Here is a 20,291-nt window from a genome sequence, read left to right as displayed (position 1 = left end):
TAGGAAGGGCGAGTATTATTCCAGGCAGCCTTGTACTTGAAAAGACCTGAACTCTAGGGCTTGATTAAAAGAGGCAGGTTTCAAATTTGCCCAGCCATCAACCTTCCTTGCCAAACTTGAGGACTAATAGGAACTTGATATCCAACATCTGAAAGGGTACCTATCGCTGTTTTAGAGTCAACTCTTTGTGCCTCCATTTCTCCAAATGTAACATTCTGTTATTCACCTACATTACACAGCTATCATTAGGACCAAAGTCCAGGTATGTGAACTCTGAGCTCTAGAAATAAAGGACATTGCTAAACAATAATACTGACCAATTTCAAAAGCCAATTTTGGGGATGCCCAGTTACCTCAGGTGGTGAGAGCGCAGGCTCATAACACCAAGGTTGCCGGTTCGATTTCCCCATGGGCCAAGGAGCTGCGCCCTCCACAACTAGATTGAAGACAACTACTTGACTTGGAGCTGATGGGTCCTAGAAAAATACACTGTTCCTCAATAAAATAAAAATTTAAAAAAAAAGCCAACTTTGTATAGTTCCACATTTACTACTAAGCTGACATATCAGAAAAGCATCAGTTAATACTTACTTTTAAGATACCACATTTTTGGGGGGCCGGCCGAGTGGCGCGTTGGTTAAGAGCTGGCTTGGGACGCCAGAGGGCCCCGGTTCGGATCCCACATATGAGGGCCAGTGACACTGCCCTCTACAGCTAAGATGCTGAACAACAGCTCAACCTGGAGCTGGGCTGCCATGAGTCACCGGCAACGGCGTAGGCTGCAGCCCCTGTGGCAGTGGGTTGCCATGGGCTACCGTGTGTAGCCAGCAGCCAGCGTGAGCAGCCAGCAGCCGCAGTGAGCAGCCGTCCAGAAGCCGGCGACTGATCTGCCTCGCCCGGGAAGAGCGCAATGATGGTGCCAACTTGAGCCAGTGAAGCAACGTCCTCCACAACTAGACTGAAGGACAAAAGGATAGCAACTTGTCTGTTCCCCTTCCCCCAATTCCCCAATAAAAATCTTTAAAAAAAAAAAAAAGATGCCATATTTTTAAAAGCCTCATCACTAATGTGTGATATCTATTTTTCCATGCTAACCTTGATATTATAAGCTTATTTACAGCTTACTTCAAAAACAACAGGAAATATGCACACTAAGAGCTCCAGATGCTTATTCTCTCCAGCCGCTAACCTACATTACCAAAATTGCAACACCTTTCCCCTCTAGTTCACTAGCTTTGTTAACTAAAACTGAGGTGTACAGAGTTACTTAAGAGCTACCCAGCATCCAATACTTCATTAGGTTAAAATGTAGCTTGCCTAAGCTGTACCAAAGCCTATGATCAGATGCAATGTTTGAGGAGTTTCAGATTTACTTGGAATTAAAAACATTGTAAGAATGAACTGCCGCCATCTTAACTTTTAAAAACAAACCACTTCTTTATCAGGTCACTACCTAGCTGACTTAAAATGTACTGTAAGGATGACTGAACAGTTAACCAAAGTTATTGACTGCATCTTCACATTAAATGCCAATCTATCTAGAGAATGATCTATTCTTTACTCAAAAAATTATCATTGAGCCCTACTAAGAAAGCTCAGGTCTGGCACAAAACACACCTTTGAGACTAAAGTCAATGTATGTTTGCTGAATTAAAATGGCAAAACAAGTTAAAAAGCATACTTTAAAAAAAATCTAGACAGAGTATTTTAGGACAATAACGATTTGCTTTGTGTCAACAGTATTAATATGGTTAAATTCAATTCATAAACAAAATGCTGATCTGCTCAATAAAATATTGTGAAAAGTCCTGGCACCTGGAAAACTGCAAAGAACAGGAAATTCTGCAGGTGCAGTAAGAAACTACATCTTATCCATGACCTAGAAACGCCTCAGAATTTATTACACAACCTGCTGCAGAATTCTCACTTTTCAAATGGAAATGAAGTCACACAATACAAGGCTGTGATTTTATTATTGATATAATCAACTGTACCCTTTAGAATTGTGCTGCAGTTAACTAAAGAAAGCAGATGTTCTACATAGTGCCAGTTATGTCAGAAGTTAAGAGAATTTAAAGAAGAAATAACTAAAATTTAAAACTGCTTCATTCATCAGCAACACACATGTATGGAATATCTTTTGTGAGACAGACACCATACTTCTCAAAAATTATACACTTAAAGGACTCTTAGGACAAGAAATAACTCAAGTTGGGCATGAAAGTGACAAATCAGGTCATTTGGTCGTCTCACTATTCAATGCAAGATCTAAAAGTTAAAGATTTGTAGATCCTCCAGGCTCAAACATTTAAATATTTTTATCACCATTATTCTGGTCTCATTTCTTTATTCCTTGCTGTTTTCACTGACATATAAATTTAATTTACATCTCTCAATAAACAGTTTTCTAAAATTAGACTGGATTATGAAGCCTCTCATAATTACCTGTCAGAAACAGTTTTTCTACAGCTTAACAAATTTTTTAAAACAACCAATTTTCCAATAGAAGGAATGAAAAACAGAAGAGCAGTAAGATGGGTAACGGTGTCCAAACGTGTTCTATAAGAAAGTAAACTATTAGGAGTACATCAGCTAGCACAGAAAGACTACTATCAGGGCTGGGTACTACCAAACTCAAGCAAACTAATATCTAATAAAACAACTTATTATTTACATTTTTGCAATATCAATCATGACCAGTATCTGGAGGCGTTTTAAAATAAACCAAACACAACATTTAAAAAGCATTTAAAAATAGAGCATAACCTGTCAATGGGCTTGGAAATTCATAAAGGTAGGTAATTATTTGATAACTAAACTGAAAAAAGGAAAAAGTATTCAATAAATCAGAAAAAGGATAGGTTTCCCTTTTTCAGGAAAGGTATAGCTCTATCTTCTCTGTTTAAGTCACTCAGAATCAATCAATTTTCTGCAAAACACACAGAAAAATATATTATCTTTATTATTCCTAATTTAAGAATTGAATTCACTGAGTGGCAGAAGTACTCTGTCTATGGAAATTCAGACTTAGAAACAATCTTGGACTATAGCTAGAACCCAGAAGGTCTCTCACAAGCTTCTGCTCGGCTCAAGAATTCAAATAGACACCAACCTTGGCTGCAGAAATGAGCCAGGAAAGATAAGCAGACAGTAGAGCAAAGAATGGACAAGCTTCAATTTGCAGACAACTCTGATATTCACAGGAGTTTCATCTCTATCCAAGTTTCTCACTACAAATTAACCCACTTAATGCCAAAACCTGAAGTACTAATTATTATTTGACCAGGCTAAAAGGAAAAAACGAACTAAAGAAATAACATCTATCCCCCGTATTTACATAGGTCTAATCTTCCTGAAAGACTTAAACTTGTTTTATATAAACCATCTCAATTCTCATGGGAGGTAGATAAAGAGTCAGGTTTCTGGAGGAGAAACAAGCACAAAGGGATTAAGTATCTTGTCCAGCAAGCCCCAGTGAAAATAAAACCAGACCCAATTATTTAGCCTACAAAGTCTAAATAACCTTCTTTCCTTGGTTCATAAATTAGGGTAGTATTTTAAACTGCCTACAAATTATCCCAAACCATAGGAACGTCACAGAATAATACATATGATCAGAACACTAGGCCAGAATTGAGTATTCTGAGCAAGAAAGTACTGCTTGCCCCAAATCAATAAAATGAACTAACACAATGGACTTAAAAAATACAAGAGGAAACAATAGTCATATTGGAGAGAATTTTCAAAGGTCACTCTATTCATCTTATATCGTCCTGCTCAAATTCTCTGCCAGGGAGCCAAAGCGGTCAGACATGCTTCTTATAATTATACTCTTCACATGTATCAAATCTCAAAATACTGCTAAGAGTATCAATAAATGCATACTATACTCTAAAAACCTTTCCCTCCAAAAATAAAATCTTATAGCAATGTCTTCAGAGTATTAATTTTGCTGCCTTCATATTTGGATTTTAAAAATAATTAGCTTCCAGTTTATTTTTAAATATTTATATTTACAGAATCAGGTTACTTAAAATGTGGTGTTCTGCTCAGCCTTCCTTATGTTTAGGCAAGATTCCCACTTCCACTCAAACTTATTATTTGAACTTACAATGGCTGTGTTAAGATACTTCCCAAATTGACAAAAGAAGAAAACTAATCAACCCAGAAAGCTTCCCAAGGTACCAAAGAGGACCTTTTATTTGAAATCATACTAGGTACCACATTACACACTACATAAAGCCTACAAAGTGATAATAGAAGTGATTTCTGCAACATGATGAAATAATTTTTTTTTTTGGCAAAATCTGACAAGACTGAATTTCCAACTGTAAAAAGGGAAATCGTTTTCCAAGGTTCCAGAAAACCCTGCGTACTGTGGCAGCCTCAAAGCAGTTTCCTTAATCCTTCCAAACTTCAAAGATTCTAACACAAGACACAGCACACTGAATGAGAGCTGCACTGAAATATCTGTGCTGAAACCCCTAAAGGTTATTTCCTATGTGTTTGGCAAGCTGATGACCATATGTCCACACAAATCTAGAAGCCTTTCCTCAATAAAAACTAACACTACACTGCCCAACTCAATCAAAATACCAGAAAATCCAAAAACCTCCACCTAAATTTTACTTGAACTATTTGTGAGAAAAAGCCAACATCGCTGGATCAGTTATTTACACCTTGAAAGAGAGTTAAGAGTCAAAGAGCTCCGTTCCCGCCACTTCCAGGTGCTGGATGTACATTACCTCTGTCTGCCTCTAGCATGGGACTCAGATGTTACATCATCACTCAATGTCTGAAAACTGCCCCACTACCCAGAAAGCACCAGGGTATCTGAGACACTGCACGGAGGTATCCCCTCCTCCTTCTCTAATACAGCCCTTGAATGCTACTGATGCTGGGCCCTGCTCTCAGTACCTTCACAAAGACATCTGCCCTGCACCTGCTGCAATCCTATTTCTATTCACTCTTAGTGTACTCTCCATGACCCTGTATGGCTCTTCTATCTGCCCACTCATCAGGCCAATGTGCTAGGACAATACTCCACAAAAATACCTCCTCCAAACTTAGGAATGTGTATTGAGCCCTCCCTTATCCCGTTCCCATTTGCTGGGTTCTAGAACTAAAATCAGGCTTCATGATCTCTGATCCTAGAAGTATGAACTTTCAGGTATGGTACAGGGCTTAATGTCCTCCATTTTCCATTAACATTATTCCAAGATCCACAAACACACCCCACACACTCACCAGTTCCTCTAAATCTGGAATTTAATCCCTTGCCTTTAGCTGTTTTATTTTTCCAACTTCTACACTCTGCCTTTCCTTATACATCCTGTGACCTAAAAATTTTGGCCTTTAATCCCTCAAGACTCAAAATTTTCCAATCTCTCCCCACACTTCAGTACCCTGCTCTTTCCACACTCTTCCAAGCAACCTGTTTTCCTAACTCTCTCCACCTCACCAGCCATTTCCTGCCCTACACCTGGGCATCCTACTTCCCCACCACCGACCACCCCCCCAATCCACAACCTGTCCCTTTCCAGTCACAGGCATACCCACACACATCCCTACCCCTACCCCATTACAGGTACTATGCATTCTTCTACATCCTCTCCCCGCTTCCTTCTATTTCCTGCCTACCCCCTTCTCTCTACTGGACAAAATCTAGCGCCCCAAACCCGTGCTTCCCTCCCTCCCTCCGTACCTTGTACTCCAGAACTGTACACCTTCCCTTGCAACCTATCCCCTACTACTTCCCTCTTCGGATTTCCCTCCACAAACACGCCCCCCCACCGCCCTCCTTCCTTCTCCCCAACTTCCCTCCACACTTTGTGCCCAGAAACAGTTCATTCCATCTTTCCCCACAGCTCACCTGCCACTCTCCAAGAACACCTCCTTCACCCCCTATACCACTGGCCCTCCACCTCACACACACTCCACCTGTCCCCTCCAACGTCCTCCCAACCCCAACCTTCCCCTCTCTTCTGCTCCACCTTCATCCACACTCCCAGCAAGGACACCCTCCATTTCACTCACTTCTGCTCCAGGCTAGATGCCGGGCACACCTCCTACCCAGACACTCTCCTTTCCATCCACAGCGCCCGGCTCCACTGTACCCACTCCTCTCCCAACTCCTCCAACTCGGGCCCCGCTCCCGTCGCCGCCCCCCGCCCGCCCTGTGCTCACCCCCCCTGAGCTCCGCCACCAGAGCGCGGCGTGCCCTCTCCCCTCGCTGGCTCTCCCCTGCCAGGTCCCATCTGTCCAGCGGGCAACACCCCCCCGCCTCCCTCCTGCCGCCCCTGCACACCTCCCGCAGACCCCGTCCCCGCGTCGCTCGCAGGTCTCCGGGGCCTCCGGGCCTACCCGCGCGCTCGCCGCCTGCCCTGACCCCCCCCCACTTCCCTCGCCATCGCTGGAGAGACCCCTAGGCACCCCCCTTCCCTCTCTTGCTTTTCGCACCCCGCCAAATCTCTCCCCACCCGGACACCTTCCTCCACCTCGCTCCTCGCGTCCGTCCGGTGGCCTCTCTTGTATGTACTTGCCCCCACCGCCTGCCTCTCACACGCAGCCCCGATCGGGACATCGGTTTCTTCCTTCCGTTCCTTCCTCGAATCCCTAATCTTCTCCTTCCCTTCCCATCACCTTCGTCCCCACCTTCCCCAAAGCCTCCCTCACACCCCCTCGAACCCCCATGTACTGCCCCCCCACACATACCGGCCTGAATGTCCTCCATTCCTCTCGCACTCGCCCTGGCCCCCAATGGCCCCCCGAACCTGCCCGAAGGCCCTCATCCTCCCTCGGGCCGGATCCCTCCACCCTTCATTCTCCCCCAAATCTGTCCACACCCTCCGCCTGCTCCCCGAAGCCTCTCCCCCGGCCCCTGCCCCCAATGTCCTCCAACACCTGCCCAGAGCCCCTCGCCCTCTGTCTTACCCAGACCTCCCAGCGCCGGTCCCCCCACACTGTCCACGCCCTCCCCTCGCTCGGGGCCCGGACCCCGTTCCCCCCAAAGGTGAGGAAGGCTGCCCGCTGCCCTTGCCCGAAGCGACCGGGGCACCGCAGCGGCGGCCACAATGCCAGAGCCACGGGGGCCGGGATTGTTCCCTGCACTCCGCCCCGGCCGCCGCCGCCGCTGCTAAGGACGCACAACAAACAATGCGGGGCCCGGGCCGGCTCCGCCAACCGCCTCAACCGCCGCCTTAACCGCCGCCCGCCAGGGACAGCCCGCCGCGCAGGCGCCTGCCCCGCCGCAGCAGCCTACCCGCGCCTCCGCACTCTGCCCGGCTCCCGTTCCCGCTCCGCCGCCGCCGCCACCTCGTCAGCCCGCGTCTCCGGCTCCACAGCTCAGCGGCGGCGGCTGCGGCGGCTGCTGCCCTGGTGGCGCTCGCGGCTCCGGTCTCCGCTCCGGCGGCGGCGGCGGCGAGCACGTGACGACGCCGAGCGCGCCCATTGGCCAGGCTAGGGGGCGGGCCCCGCGGCTGCTGGGGAACGGAAAGCCCGCCCCCTCGCTCGCCGCGCGCCCCCTCCACGCGCACTCTGCCGCACCTGAGAGCGCCGGCCAGCGCCGGCCAGCGCCCGCCGCCGCCGTGCCGCGCCGCCGCCTGCGCCAACTGCGCACCTGGGAGTGCGCGGGGAGCACACGCTGCTGGCGGCCGCATGCACCTGTAAGCGGACGCTTACGTAAACTGCGTCCCCGCCTTCCTCCCGGCGCCAGGCCCCCGCCCGCTGCAGCACCTGAGCCCCGCTGCGCTAACGGCGTAACTGCTGCGGAGCGAGGACGTGCTGCGCAGGGAAGCGAGCGAAATACACGGAAACTTCGTAACTTCCGAATCTGGGAGCGGCCGCAGGCCGTCGGGGCGAGCCGGCTCCTGGGTTCCAAGCCACAGAGCGGGGTACCCCCCAATCCCAGGGACTACGCAAATGGAATAGGTGCCGTAATGCTTCCCAGGTGGAGGGGGAAGGCAATGGGTTTTGACTTGTTCAAAGGTTGGATTCCAGCCTTTGCCGCCCCCCCCCTACACTTACCAGCTCTGTGACCTTGACCAATTACAGACCACTCTGATCCTCAGTTTCCTGGTCGGAGAAACTGGGACAATAATTCCAGTTTAAGAGCTATTGGGCAGATGGAAAAAGACAATAGATGTGAATTCTAGTACATAGCAGGCACTGAACCGAAGTTGCAGCTTAGTCAGTAACCCCCTGTCCTTCTCCCGCCCTTAATAATAGACCTCCCTGGGATTGAGCTTGGTGCCTGGGCCTCTCTGACCTTCTTATAGGTGGGTCAGACATGAGCTAAACACGTACCTGGGCAATACTGAAGAAAATAGGAAGGTTTGCTTTTTATTTTATAGAGTCACCAGCCAGCACCTTCTGGGCACCCAGCATTTGGCCAGTCAGTTTGGCCCTTAGTACCTGCTGTATGCCAGGTTCTGTGCTGGGTGCTAGGATGTACAGGTGAATGAGACAAGTCCTTGCCCTAAAGGTTTTCTCAGCCTGGGGCAGAAATGACCTGACCACCTAGGGTTGGGAGAGCTGGGGGTCCAGGAGGGATCTCTAACAACAGCCCCCTCTTGGCGCCTTTCCACCTTTCTAACATGCCAGACTCAAATATTTGAACAGTTCTGCTTAATTCATAGAATAATGTGTAAACACAAAGTCAAGTTTAAAAGCTTTGGTAATCTGGCCTTAAGTTTCAAGGTACACTCCTTTCCCTTTGCCCCTCCTTTAGGCCAACTTGACCCTGCAGCCACAAAGAACCTCATAACTGTAGTTGCCAGAGTATGCCCAGGTCTGTAACACTTCTGAGCTTCCTGAGCCAGGTGCTGGGTCCTAAATCCCTTTCTACACCCTCTCCCCACCTCCAACTACCCACACCTTTAACCCTCCTGAAAAACTCCTTGGGGCTCTTATCAGTCAACTCAGAACATATCTTCTCAGAAATTTCTTGGCTACCTCAGACACATTGTCTAAACCCCCTCTGCTTTGCACATAGCCTGGAAAACAGGGGTTACTATGGCACTACATTGTAATTGTCTGGCTGTCTGTCTCCTCCCTGGACCATAAGCACCTTGAAAAATGGTTCCTCTCTCTACCTGAGTGGTTTAGGGGATCTACATGTGCACATGAGATGAGATCATTAAAGCCGGGCTTTACAGGGAGTATACGAATCTGCTAAAGGGAGAGGAGATGCTGCGTGTGAAGATCTGGGCTCAGTGCACACTAGCTGTGGGACCGTGGAAAATCAGTCTCCCTCGGTCTTAGTTTACTCCTCTGTCAATTGAGACTATAATCTTGCATACCTCATAGGATTATTATAAGGATTCAATGAGACAATATATCTCAGGCACTCAGTATGGTACCTGGTACTTGGTAAAATTTAAAAAAAAAATTTTAAACAGGAGAACTGCATGGCATTAAGCTTTCAATGGTATCTCTTATTCCAATATCTTTATAGAGTTTATAACTCTAAACATTCCTGACCAAAACATGCAAATGATACAAAGGTAAAGAAAGCAAAAAGTTCAAGTGTGTCTCTCCCTTCCTGCCCCCCACCCAACTCCTATCCCTACTCCCACCTCCCAGAGCAGCTACTGTTAAGTTTCTCATGTCCTACAATGTAGGTCCAGAGAAAAGAAGAAAGTTGCCGAAAATTACAAATCTATAATGTATATGTAATACTTGGATTCTGCGTAGGAAAAGGTCAGAAAGGAGTAACACCAATTACTATTGTTATGCTTGGAAAGCAGAATTGGGCATGGAATGAGGGACTAAATACTTCTGCATTGTTTTAATGTTTTTTAAGAATACATATATAATACATTTTTAAGAAATTTATTGAGGTATATTTACATATCATAAAATGCATGCATTCAAGTGTACAAGTCAAGAAGGTTTAGTAACTTTATTGATGGTGCAACATCAATATAAAACAGTTTTAGAACATTTTACAGATGCCCATAAAATCCATCATGCCCATTTACTGTTAACCCCCATTCCCACTCCTAGCCACAGGCAACCACTAATCTACTCTCAGTTTCTATATTTTTGCTTTTTCTGGATATACTAAATACATTTTCTAAAAAATCAAATAGGTGTTTTAGAAAAAAAAGGATCATCTAAGGATAGTAATCCCACCCAGGGATAGTAATCACTGTTAATGTTTGTATCTATTGTTCCAATCTTTCCCTATGCATATAAATATATAACTTTCACAAACAGATTATAGTATACCTTTGGTTTCTGTTTTGTTTTTTTCACTTAACAATATAAAGTAAATACACCGCTATCTATGTCACTGAAAAGTCTTTTGCATAATGCTGTACTTAAGAATCATTTAATTAAACCAAGCCTCTATGTTGGGTATTTGGGTCTTTTCTAGTATTTCCACCATTATAAACAGGGGAGGGTAATGGATATTGTCAAGTTCTAAAACAGAGCTCAGTGAGCTTTGAAATCACACCCTAATTCAAATATTAGCGCTTCCTGTTTTATCCATTCATAGCACAACTACTTACTGAGAGCCTACTATGTGCTAGTCCCTAGGGATACAAAAGCAAGCAAACAGCTACACAGCCCTACTCTTGTGGGGTTAGAGGCCCGTGGGAGAGATGTACATTAAACAAACAATAACCTTGAATGGCCTACAGAGAAAGGAGCAGCCAATGGAGGGGGTAAGGTAGGGTCCTCAAAGGCTCTCTGCGGAGGAATCTTTGGAGCATATCCTTGGCACAGCACCGGTCCATTCTTATAAAAGGCACCTAATAAAGGGATTTGGACGAGCTCCCTGCATGATAGCATGCAGCCTTTCACAGCTCCTGGTACCTTCACATCCTTAGCTCATTTGACCCTCTCATCTCCCTGCTAAAGATAAGAAAACAAAGGACATGAGGCACAGAGAAGGAAATGAATCGTCCAAAGTCACCAGGTCAGGAAAGGGTACCTCTGAAATTGGACTCTAGTCTGATTCCTAGTCCAGTGTTCTTGGTCCCAAACCCTCTATAGAGGGTGCTTATCTTTAAAGAACCACATTGAGACAGAGGCAGAAAACATGTAGAGCTGCACTATCCAATACAATAAACACTAGCCACATGTGGCTAGTAAATTTAAATTAATTTAAATTAAATAAAAACTTAAATTCAGTTTCTCAGTTGCATTAGGCATGCTTTAAGTGCTCCATAGCTACATGTGGCTAGTGGCTACCATATTGAACAGCACTGATATAAAACATTTCCAGAAAGTCCTGACTTAGAGGATTAATAATAATAATAATAATAATAATAGAGTAGTCGTAGTAATAATACCTCACTGTATTATTTTCCAAAGCACTTGCTCTGGGAGGTAGAGAGCTCAATATGGCCTCCCTAGTCTTCATTTTCCTACCCCTCCCCCAGTCATAGGCCAGCTTTATAGAAAGAAGATAAAGATAGAAAGGAGGCTAATCCTACTGTGAGGGAGGGGTAGGACATTAGGGATGTGACATCCTTCAACTTCCTGCCATCATGTTTCTAAATGAACCTGTATCTCCAGCCATTCTCTCCTCCTTTTACAAAAACCAGCTCCTCTCAACAAAGGCCAAGTCCTTTTACTGCCTGGATACCCTCCTTTCCTACCCTCTAAGCAACTTCACTCCTTAAATCTGCCCCTCTCTGTTAAGGTGAGCCTCTCTGTCCCTACTGGATTCTTTCCATCATTACCCAAACAAAAGAGAGAAGACGAGGGAGAGGGAGAGGGAGGAAGGAAGGAAGGGAGGAAGGAAGGAAGGAAGGAAGGAAGGAAGGAAGGAAGGAAGGAAGGAAGGAAGGAAGGAAAGGAAACAAGATACCTAGGTGATCACGTGTACCCTACAGTTCGAGAAGCAACTGGAGACTCAGATACCATAACATAATTGCTGTTGCTGACATGATTTCTGAAATGGGGAATAAGTCTTGGTAGAGTCTGAGCACAACAAGGTATAATCTTCATTCACTTTGCATAGTATTTGCTTCCCTAGAATATTAAAATCATGCTAGAATATACTTTGTCTTTAGATGAAAAATGGACTTAGTTGTTAGGCTCAGATAATTGTATACAGGACTTTCACCTACATAAGTGCCCAGTGTGACATTCAGAAGTCATGCATTGCAGGACATCCAGCATTCCTGGCTTACCCCCAATAAATGCCACTATGACTACCCAAATACCACCACAAATGTCTAAAGTCCCAAGTGAGAACCATGGCTCTAGACTCTCATCCCACTCAGAATCTCTGTTTGGATGGTTCACATGTTACTCAACTGTCTATTAACTGCCAGATCTTTCCTCTAAACCCCACACCTATTCCCCGCACCGTTTCCCATTTCAGTTCCCTTATTGAGGCTGTGGTAACTACTGATATTGAATAATCAGTAGACTGAAGGTTTCACTTGGGCAGAATGTGTGTTTGATTTGTTTTCTTTGTATCCCTTAGTATGGTGCCAGGAATATAGTAGTCACTTAATATTTATTGAATAAATTCCCAGGAAAAATTTTCCCATTCCCTTTCCTTGAGTAATAAAACCCCAAAGCAATTTGGAAGGGGAGGAAAGGACAAGAAGAGCCTGGATTCCTGGGCAGGAAGTCCCCACTTTTTACAGAATTTCTTCAGTACCTCTGATACTTCTATCAATCCAAGATGCAAAACATCCCAGAGCTACCGTGGAAAGGGTCCCACCAAAGTTTTCTCAAGAAGAGGAAACTGAGAGCCTCCTTGGAGGTCTGGGGATGAAGCCCAAATTCATCAGCCTCAAGCATAAAATTTCTTTGAAGTCTCACATTTTATCTTTAAAATACATTGAAATTTCATCGTGTATTCCCCTGTTTGTTTTAACATGAAAATAATGTTTTTAATTATTTCCCTTTAGGAGAAAAATTTAGAGCCTATATTTCTAACTCTTCAAGTAGAAATTCACATTCTAGGAAGATGTACCATATCTCTCCCATGGCTCTGGGTATTTCCTGGATCACAACTAGCTCTGGTGGTAATTATACTAACAGTCAACATTTATTAAGCACCTATTATATGCCACACAGTATATTAAGCACTTAACATGCTATATGTCTTTAATCCTTGAAAGGATCCCATGAAGTAGGTACGATTTTCATCTTAATTTATAGTTGAGGAGACCAAGGCTCCAGGAAGATAAGTAACTTGCACTACATCACAGAGCTGATAAGTTGAAGGCCTCGGCTTCAACTCAGCGCTCTCAATCACTGGGCTGTCCACCCCAGTTTGAAAAGCCAGCTTCTAGACTTTCAGAACAAGAAAGCCTTTCAGCAGCAGGAAGGCGGTAAGAAATCACCCAGCCCCAGTATTCTACAAATCAGGGAAAGTGATGAGGTATCTGGGTCTCTGGGTGGACACACTTTCAGGGTCCACAAGTTCTAAGAGAGGTTTCTAAATGTGTGTCTTGATTTCAGTTATAATCTACCAATAATAATAACATAAGCATATGCTGGATCATTGGGACAGCCACCTTATAAATGAATCCTGGCACCCCAAATTTAGCACTCATGTTAGTGCAAAGTGATTGCCTAAAGTGATGAGTGTAACCTTCAATGCAGGTATCTTAGACTGGGGGGTCAAAGTTTCAAGCCAGCAAGAAATTGTTTCTCTTATAACAGTGACTTTCAACTAGAAGTAATTTTGCCCATCTCCTACCCCAGGACATTTGGCAATGTCTGGAAACATTTTTAGTTCTAACTGGCATGTAGTGGGGCAGGAACCAGGAATGCTGCTAAGCATCTTTCAATACCCAGGACAGCCTCTCATAACAAGGTATCATTTGGCCCAAAATGCCAGCAGTGCTGGGGATCAGAAACCCCACTTTAAAAGCATTTCTATGGGGAAAAGAGAACAAAGTGGAAAGGATAGGATTGGAAGTGAGGCTTCTCTGAATGAGCCTTATTAGATTGCTTTGACTTTGAAATCTCATAAATGATTCATGTAAATATTTGAATCATGTAAATGTTAAAATAATTCCTGAAATGAAAAACAAGCCAAAACATGAACATAACTTTACATGAGGCTGATAACCTGCCCACACAGAAAAAAAAAACTGATTCCAATTGACCCTGAAACAAAGTCTTTTGACCACACATCTTCAGTGAGATATATTCTAAGGGAAACGGGAAAAAAGACAACAAACAAATCTTAAATTTCTCTCAATAATCTTATTATCAGTAATGATGTTACTATTGCTATGTTTAAAAATGTCTATCATGGAATAAAACATTTTAGTAATTACATTAATGTTGGCAAGATCTAAGATTTTCAAGTCAAAAGAGATACAAATATAATATCAAAGAAGTTATTTGAGTTAAAAACTTATAATTTTAAATTTGAATTGGAATTATCAACACTGCTATTCAATTCTTTCCTAGAAATTTCATAAAAACTGGAGGGTTTTCTTCTTTAAAAAAATTAAGCATTGGCTGGCCAAGTGGCGCACTGGTTAAGAGCTGGCTTGGGACGCCAGCTCTGAACAGCAGGGGCCTGGTTTGGATCCCACATGAGGGCCAGTGACATTGCCCTCTACAGCTAAGATGGTGAACAACAGCATGTCCTAGAGCTGGGCTGCTGTGAGTCACCTGCACGGTGTAGGCTGCAGCGCCTGCTGCAGTGGGCTGCCATAAGCTACTGTATGTGGCCAGCAGCCGGTGTGAGCTGCCAAGGGCTGGCGACCGATCTGCCTCACCCGGGAAGAGCGCAATGATAATACCAACATGGGCCAGTGAAGTTAATGTCCTCCACAACTAGACTGAAGAACAAAAGGACAGCAACTTGTCTGTTCCCCTTTCCCCGATTCCCCAATAAAATCTTAAAAAAAAAATTAAGCATTTATTCTTTCTTCGATTATGATCTATATTTCAGGGGAACCAACTAGCTCTAGAGGATAAGGAAAAGTTCTTTCATACAGAAGAATTTCAGCTAAATAAATCAGGAGGAATACTAAAATTAGATCACCACCATTTTGCAAACCCTAATAATATACCTGATATAGGCAACAATCACCAATAGATGGTAAAACCTTTGAGGGAAGGATTGATAGGAAACTTTTCAATGAAGAAATAAGGGTGTCACCACCTAAACCCTCTGACAAATGTTAGCATCACTAAAAGTGAAATGAAGATACATCCTGTGTCCTGATGAGATGCATTCTAATGTGCACAGCACCTCTATCCTGGCCAAGAAGTTTTAACCTGAATCCAAGGAAGCCTTTAAATAGAATTTATCATCTATAGGAAGTACAGGGGCTAGAAGTACAAGTAAATGACACCACAGGGAAGGAATCAGCCAAATTCAAAATGTGGAATTTGTTCTACAGAACAACTGGCCCAGTTACTTCAATAATTAAAAAGCCATGCAAAAAAAAAAAGAGGGGTTGAGGGGAGAAGAAGGGCCACGCCCCCTACAACTAGATTGGCAACTGGACTTGGAGCTGAGTTGTACCCTCCACAACTAAGATTGAAGAACAACAACTTGACTCGAGCTGATGGGTCCTGGAAAAAACACACTGCTCCCCAATAAAGTTAAAAAAAATTGGAAAAAAAGAATCTTTAAAAAAAAAACACAAAAACTGCACACTGAAGTATTTAGAGTGGGGCTGTAAGATAAAATACAATGCTGCATGGGACATATTTATACTAAAAATTATTTATTTTTATCAAATTTTTTTTTCATGTGGGAGTCGAACAGGCAACCTTGCTGTTAAGAGCGCATGCGCTATCCACTGAGCCATCCGGGCAGCAGCTCAGCTCAAGGTGCCGAGTTCAGTCCCAGCCACAGGTGAGAGTAGCCCACCATCAAACAGGCAATCTTGTCATTAGGAGCACGTGCTCTCACCAGCTGAGCCATCCTGCCACCTGTTAGCAGCTCAGGGTCAGCTCAACTCGGGCGAAGCTCACTGGTCCATATGGGAATCAAACCAGCGACCCTGTTGCTCAGAGCTCTTGCTCTTAAGCAAACTCTTAACCAACTGAGCCACTCAGCAGGCCCTTATTGTTATCAAATTTAACTGAGTATCCTGCATTTTCATTTGCTGAATCTGGCAATCCTAATTTAGGGGTGTAATGATATGTCATGTTCCGTAAGAAAAAAAATAAAGGTGGGGCCATAAATTAAATAAAGTATGGCAAAATGGAAATGACTGTTGAAACTAGATGTGAAGTTTCACTGAAAAATCTGGGTATGTTTGGTCTTTTTCATAATACAAGTTTTTTTAATGGAGGAATTCAGGTATAACTCAGGCTTGAGAAAAGGCAGTCTAGCCCAATTCCCTTATTCTCAGAAAAGTAAACTAAAGCCCAGAGGTGGGGAGTGACTTGTCTAAAGTTAGACAGCAACTGAGTGACAGAGCTGGGACTCAACTCCAGGTCTCCTGACTCTCAGGAGCTAGGCTGTTTTCATTTCCACAAAGTGGGCAGACAAAGGCAGTGCCAAGTGTTTGGGGCTGCAAGCCTGGGTGGTACATGCAACACTCTCTGAGCTAGTGATCAAGGGGAGACAAGATTGGGAAAAATGAAATGAATTACATATTGATATGTCCAGCTATAGTACCTATGGGCCATGTGCTAGAGTGGTATGTGGTCAGTTCTAGAACATCTCTGAGCACTATTTCATCTTCCAAAAGGAAAATAATACTACTTATCTCCAAGTTGTCATAAGCATTAAAATAAGCAGTACCTAGGCCAGTGCCTGATATTAGCAAAGACAGATGAAAATACGTGATATTCTGGTTAGCTATTGCTGTGTAACTAGCTCCCTTAAAACTTACTGGCTTAAAACAACAATTTATTATTATCTCTCGTGGTCCTGGAGGTTGACTGGGGTCATTTGGGTGATTCTCACTTGGGGTCTCTCATGCAGGTGCAGTCAGATGACAGCTGGGGCTAAATTAATCTGAAGTGAAGGCTCAATGGGGCTGTATGTCCAGGATGGCATATTCATGCTGGACGTTGGCTGGGAACTCAGTGAAATATCATCTGGGCTACATATATGTAGCCTCTTCATATGTCTTGGGGTTCTCACAGCAATAGCTTTTTTTTTTAACTTTATTGGGGAACAGTGTGTTTTTTCCAGGACCCATCAGCTCCAAGGCAAGTCGTTGTTTTCAATCTAGTTGTGGAGGGTGCAGCTCACTGGCCCATGTGGGAATCGAACCAGCAACCTTGGCATTATGAGCCTGCGCTCTAGCCACCTGAGCTAACCAGCCAACCTAGCAATAGCTTTTAAAGACTCTTAAAAACTAAGTCCTAAGACTGGTCCAGAGTCACTTTCCCTAGGTTCAGTTGGTCAGAGGAGTCGCAGGCCAGACCAGATTCAGTGGGGAGGAGGCACAGACTCCATGGAGGAGTGCTGTGCGTGATCGGCGAGGGAAGGAATTGATGGCCCACACAGAGAGGAGACAAGCTACATAGATGGGTACAGTGACACTTCTAAAGCATGGGGAAATGCCTTTTCCCCTTGTTCATGGCATCATTTAAACCCCTCTCAAATCCATCCCCTTCTCTCCATCCTTTCTGCCATTATCTTAGTCCACCTTTGAGAGAGTGGTGGCCTCATCTCCCCTCATTCTGTTATTGGATAATGGTGCTTGCTCCCTGAGAGTTTTCCAGAAGACCAGATAGCCAAGATAAAACGCGCAGCTTAGTAAGGTGAAACTAGTCACTGGCTCACTGAAACATTTAAAGGAAAGAATTACCAGGTCCCCTGATTCTGCCACCGCTGGTCACTATATTCCTTTCCAAAGCTCACTTCTTAAAAGCAGGTCACAGCAATCGTCCTTGCTGAGTCCCAGCGAGTTTGAATTTCTTTAAAAATAGCTTGTTCTTGAAGTGCAAAAAATAACATCTGAGACATTTGTTTAAGTGTGAAATACACCTTTGTCATGACTCAGTACAGGCTGAACGGAAGTTTATTAAACTTTCCAGAAAGAAAAATTTCCTCTTGAACTAAGAAAGCCTGAGAGACGACAGCTTGGGAACGAGGAGGGGTGAGGAGAAAAAAGACAGGTGGAGCAGGGAGAAAAGCAGTAAAAGGATCTTTCTCATCTCTGTGGCTTTCACATGCCATTCTCTCTGCCTTACATGACCTTCCGCCTCTAGCCTGCCTGATAATGCTCTTGTCCTCCATGAAGTCTAATTTAAATTTCATCTCCCTGAAGCCTTCTCTGACCCCTCCAGGCAGTTACTTACCATCTTTGTTCTCAAAACACTTTGTACACGACTTTATTATTAGCACATTATATGAAAGCTGTCAGTTTACAGGTCTGTGTCCCTTCTTAGACTGTGAACTTCTCAGCAGCAGGGACACTGCGTGAGTCATCACCGAGCCCCTGCGCCTGCACAGACTGGATGTTGGGAGAGGTTGTTGATAAGAGATGGTCTCACTGGGAGAGCTTTAAATCCTTTCATTTCACGTTCTACTTTCCAAATGCCTCCTGACTCTCTACACACCCTTCTAGTGCCAAATCTTGCAATCTACCTGCACCTGAGCCCATATGCTCTGCCTTCCTTCTGGACACAATGGAAGAACTGTCCTCGCTGCTACCTAAGGCCAGCTGCTCCCCGTGTCCACCGGATCACGTGCCCTTTGTTCCTGCAAATTGTCCCCCTTTCTCCTGCATCATTAATAATTTTCCCTTTTTAGTAAATTATTTCCACCGACATACGAAGGTCTGACAATGAAGTTTGCGAACTTGTTGCAACGATGCTGCTAACCTTTTTTGATATCAGGGGGATTATTTATTATGAATTTGTACCAACTGCACAAACAATTAATCAAGTTTACTATTTGGACGTCTTGAAAAGGCTGCATGAAAAATTAGACAAAAACGACCTGAACTTTTCACCAACAATTCATGGCTCTTGCATCACGACAATGCACCACACAGCACTGTCTGCGAGGGATTTTTTTAGCCAGTAAACAAATAACTGTATTGGAACACCCCCCCACACACACACACTCACCTGATCTGGTGCCCAATGACTTCTTTCTTTACCCGAAGAGAAAGGAAATATTGAAAGGAAGGCATTTTGATGACATTCAGGATATCAAAGGTAATATGATGACAGCTCTGATGGCCATTCCAGAAAAAAGAGTTTCAAAATTGCTTTGAAGGGTGCACTAGGTGCTGGTGTTGGTGCATAGCTTCCCAAGGGAAGTACTTCGAAGGTGACCTTAGTGATATTCAGCAATAAGGTTTGTAGCACCTTTTCTAGGATGAGTTCATGAACTTAATTGTCAGACCTCGTACAAGTACTCTATACTTTTTCTACACACACACACACACACACACACACACACACACACAGAGCCTCATTTCTTTGCAAGTATCCTATTCTCTCCTCAATCCTATCCTATCCACTCCACTCTGCTCCATTTAACCTTAAGATCATCAGTGACTTCCATGATGCCAAATCCAAATGATGGGTTGTTTTTTTCTCTGCCTCAACTTATCTGACTGCTCAGCAGCATGCAACACCACCAATCTCGTTTTTCTGGAAACACTTTCTTCCTGGGCGTCTAGGGTTCCACACCCCCTCCTCATTCTTCCGCCTCGCTGGTCACTCCTTAGTCTCCTTTGGCTGGATCGTCCCCCTCAACCTACCTCCAAATGTTGGCGCACCCGAGGGCTCGGTCTTCAGATCTCACTGCCGAACTCACTTCCAAAGCAATCCGTCCGGTCTCAAGGTTTGATGGAGCCCTTGATAACAGACCTCTATCTGCAACCCCAACCTGGACTCCAGACTCAGCGGCTGACTTGCCTACTCAGCACCTTTTCTTGGAGGTCAAAAAGGCATCTTAAATGTAGCATATCCAAAACCAAACATGTGATTCCCTTCAATTCATCTATTCCTTCCTCAGGGTCTCTCATGTCTCAATAAAAAGCACAAAAACTCACCCAGTTACTCAAGCCAAAAGCTTTGGACTTCTTCATCTGTCTTCCCACACCCATATCCAATATTTCAGTAAATTCTATTGGCTCTGCCTTCAAAATAGACCTAGAATCTGACATGTACTCACCCCTTTTCCCACTACAACTATTATTCAAACAATGGCCTCTTAATTGGGCTCCAGTCTTTGCTCTTTCAATCTTTTGGAACCCAGTAGCTAGAATAAGTCTTTGAAACAAAGGATTATGCTCAGTCTTGCACACAATCTGCCAATGGCGTCTCCCTTTACACTTGAAATAAAATCCCAAGTCTTTATCATGTTCTGCAAAGTCCCACATGCTCTGACCTCTGCCTGCCTCTTCTATCTCATCATCTTTCAC

At 44.3% G+C, this 20,291-nt stretch overlaps 1 protein-coding gene across 5 annotated transcripts in view; it reads right to left on the bottom strand.

Annotated features, from left to right (window-relative positions):
- The window catches only part of STRBP (spermatid perinuclear RNA binding protein), a 130,783-nt gene extending 123,378 nt beyond the window's left edge, over positions 1-7,405 (bottom strand). For all 5 annotated transcript variants that reach the window (XM_019658793.1, XM_019658792.1, XM_019658791.1 and 2 more), the window contains exon 1: positions 7,262-7,405. The gene's annotated coding sequence lies outside the window, so the exon portion shown is untranslated. The remainder of the gene's footprint in view (positions 1-7,261) is intronic.
- Between the last annotated feature and the right edge of the window lie 12,886 nt (positions 7,406-20,291).

Source organism: Hipposideros armiger, unplaced genomic scaffold, assembly GCF_001890085.2.
Source record: "Hipposideros armiger isolate ML-2016 unplaced genomic scaffold, ASM189008v1 scaffold_290, whole genome shotgun sequence".
NCBI classification, from domain to species: Eukaryota; Metazoa; Chordata; class Mammalia; order Chiroptera; family Hipposideridae; genus Hipposideros; species Hipposideros armiger.
Note: the sequence above shows the minus strand (reverse complement) of the source record. Positions and strands in the feature narration are given on the sequence as shown.